The sequence below is a fragment of the Meleagris gallopavo genome, chromosome 1, assembly GCF_905368555.1.
Source record: "Meleagris gallopavo chromosome 1, MGAL_WU_HG_1.1, whole genome shotgun sequence".
NCBI lineage: Eukaryota > Metazoa > Chordata > Aves > Galliformes > Phasianidae > Meleagris > Meleagris gallopavo.
The window spans coordinates 104,230,033-104,233,193 of NC_139404.1; positions in this window are offsets into that span (position 1 = coordinate 104,230,033).

The following is a 3,161-nucleotide window of genomic DNA, read 5'->3' on the forward strand; positions in this document are numbered from 1 at the left end:
TCCACACGTTTCTTCAGCACCTCCAGGGACGGTGACTGCACCACCTCCCTGGGCAGCCTGTGCCACTGCCTCACTGCTCCTTCCAAGAAGAAATTTTTCCTAATATCCAACCTAAATATATAAAAATACTGTATTACACCACAAATAATTTGTGGGAATTTCAGCAAAGCCACAAGCTGCAATGAAAATAACACACTGTGGGGAGAAACTAAGGAATCTTTAGTCCACATGTTGCCCACTGATCATTCCCAAACTTCAGTCTTGATGGACATCACCTGGGGATTAATGGCACGTAAGTTTAGGTGGGTGCAGCAGAGAAATCTTGCCATGCACCAGTCACCCCTAGCTTCTCAGCAGTCAGTGCAGAGAAATGGATTTTAATGCCATGGCCACACAGCCTATTTCAGACGTACAGCTGGGGCTGAGATGTCATTTCACTAGATCTCTGCTGGACTCTTGGGCTTGCAGACATGCAGATTGCCCACACTGACCATGATGAATGTCTCACTGAATCACAGAATTACAGGATTATAAGGGTTGGAAGGGACCTCTGGAGATCATCTAGTCCAACCCCCTGCTGAAGCATGTTCCCTACAGTAGACTGCACAGGAAAGTGTCCAAGGGAGTCTTGAATATTGGCAGAGAAGGAGATTCGACAGCCTGTCTGCTCGCTTCTACTGACCACTGAGTTCACTGATTGTCCTCTTCTACTCTGCACTTCTGGGGCCCCATCTGGAGTACTGCATCCAGGCCTGGGACCTCCAGCACAAAAACGACATGAAGCTGTTGGAGTGGATTCAGAGGAGGGCATAAAGATGATCAGAAGGCTGGAACACCTCTCCTGCGAGGAAAGTCTGAGGGAGCTGGGCTTGTTCTGGAAAACAAGCTCTTTTCTGGCCTGGAAAAGAGAAGGCTTCAGGGAGACCTCATTGCAGCCTTCCAGTACTTGAAGGAAGATTATTAACAGAAGGCAGACAGTCTTTTTATATGATCTGATAGTGATAGGACAAGGGGGAATGGCTTTAAACTAAAAGAAGGGAAATTTAGGTTAGATGTTAGAAGGAAATTCTTTCCTCAGAGGGCGGTGAGGCACTGGCACAGCTGCCCAGAGAAGCTTGGTGCCCCATCCCTGGAGTTGCCCAAGGCCAGGTTGGATGGGGCCCTGGGCAGCCTGAGCTGGTGGGGGCAGCCCTGCCTACAGCAGGGGTTGGAACTAAATGATCTTTAATATCGCTTCCAACCCAATCCATTCTATGACTATAAAATGTAAGTGGCATTTTTTCCTTACGTCAGGATGCAAAATGATAACTGCATGATCCCCCATGCAGTGAAGGGAAGAAAGGAAGTGACTATAATCCAAGCGAATGGAGCGTAATTGATAGGCTCTCAGGATGCAGCATGCTTCCAGCAGGCTGTGAGGGGATCACCATGCTGCCCACTAATGTCGAACATATGTGATATTTAATTACCTGCACTCAGCTTCTAAATGAAGAAGGTGTGCAGTAATCCTTCCCAAAGCTGAACTAGGGAAATAATATTTATTAGCTGAGGGCCTGTGTTAGAAACAGATGGGATGTAAAGAGCTTGAAAACAGTGTAAAAGAGCACCAAGTGGGAGAGATTAATTGTTAAGTAATTGCCCAGTAATTGAGAGAAGAGTGTTGAGCAGAGTGGGCTGCTAGAGCAGGCAGCACGGGCCCAATCACATGGCATTGCCACGTCCTAACTCCATCAAAATGAAGAAAGCATCTGTGTGTATACCTGTGGAAACACACAAGGGATGGCAGTGCTCATGGCTTGCCTACTCTGCTGCCTCCAGCTCTGCTCTGTCTTACGTGTAAAATGCTTTACATGGGGTGCAACCTTTGGGCCACCTGTTACGGTCCCTTCAGCAAGACCTGAGATGAGTGAACCAGCCCTATCTGTGTAGAAATAGAGGTGACTGAGATGTATCAGCCTACTGACATTAGAACCCATAAGAGAAGTGAAATAATTGCTTAATTATGGATCCAGCTACAAAACTGCTATTGCCAAATGCTAAGCCCATCATTGCCAAGTGTCCAGAAGCATCCCTGATGACCACAGCTGCCCAGCAGGTCAGGCTGCATCTCCCTGTTCTTCTTCCTCACTAGCAAAGCAACTCTAGGCAAGCACAACTTCTATGGAAAGTGCCTGTCAGATTATTATCAGAGTGGGCATTTGTCTGACTGAATTATTTATTTTTCACTGTTGCCTGTCTCCTGTTGGCTGAACTTTCTGTTTCCATCCACTCAAAAATCCATCTTCAGCCCACTCTTTCCACACCCAAACATACAAAGTGGTTTTATATACATACACATGCATCACAGTGCTAAACTGCGTGCTTTTTCTACCTTCTGCTTCCCCTTGTTAGCTCACTTTCCCACCCACTGCTCCCCTCTGCACCTTAGAAAACTAGGAACTACTTTCTGTTAGCAGGGGACAAATAGGGATGGTGTGTGGCATGGCTTCAGGATGCCAATGTGGTTTGGGTCTCCATCACTTGACTCTGTGATGCCTCCACAGTCTGGATATCCATCACCCAACTCAATGATGCCATTGGGGTTTGGATCTCAGGCATCACTGAGTTCTGGATCTCCATCATCTGACTCTGTGATGCCATTGGGCTCCAGATCTCTGTCACCCAAATCTGTGCTGCCACTGGAGCCTGGTTCTCCATCACAAAAATCTGGGGTTGGAACCAGATGATCTTTAAGGTCCCTTCCTAGCAAATCCATTCTATGACCTGTGAAATAGCCAATGCTTCTCTACCATCAGCACCACTAGACTTGAGCGAGTGCGGTTGCAGGCTCCTACTAAATGATTTCTTCTTGCCTACAAGCAAAATCTAGTGAAGATGGTTCTCACACCAGAACCTACCGATCCTCATTCTTATGCAAAGCTCCTCCATAAGCGAGAGAAATTATCAAGCGTGAAAGTTGGAAGAGAAGGCAGCCTGCGGGATGAACCTGAACCCACAGCCACCTTCCCCAAACCGGCAGCTCCCGCAAGGCTTCGTGCCGATACAATGGGACAGAAGCCCGGGGGATAGAAATGGGGTCAGGGAGGGGGAGTGAGCTCGGGCTTTCCCCGAGACGAACGATTTACCGGGGCAGGGTGGCTGCAGAGGGACAAGACCCGTCG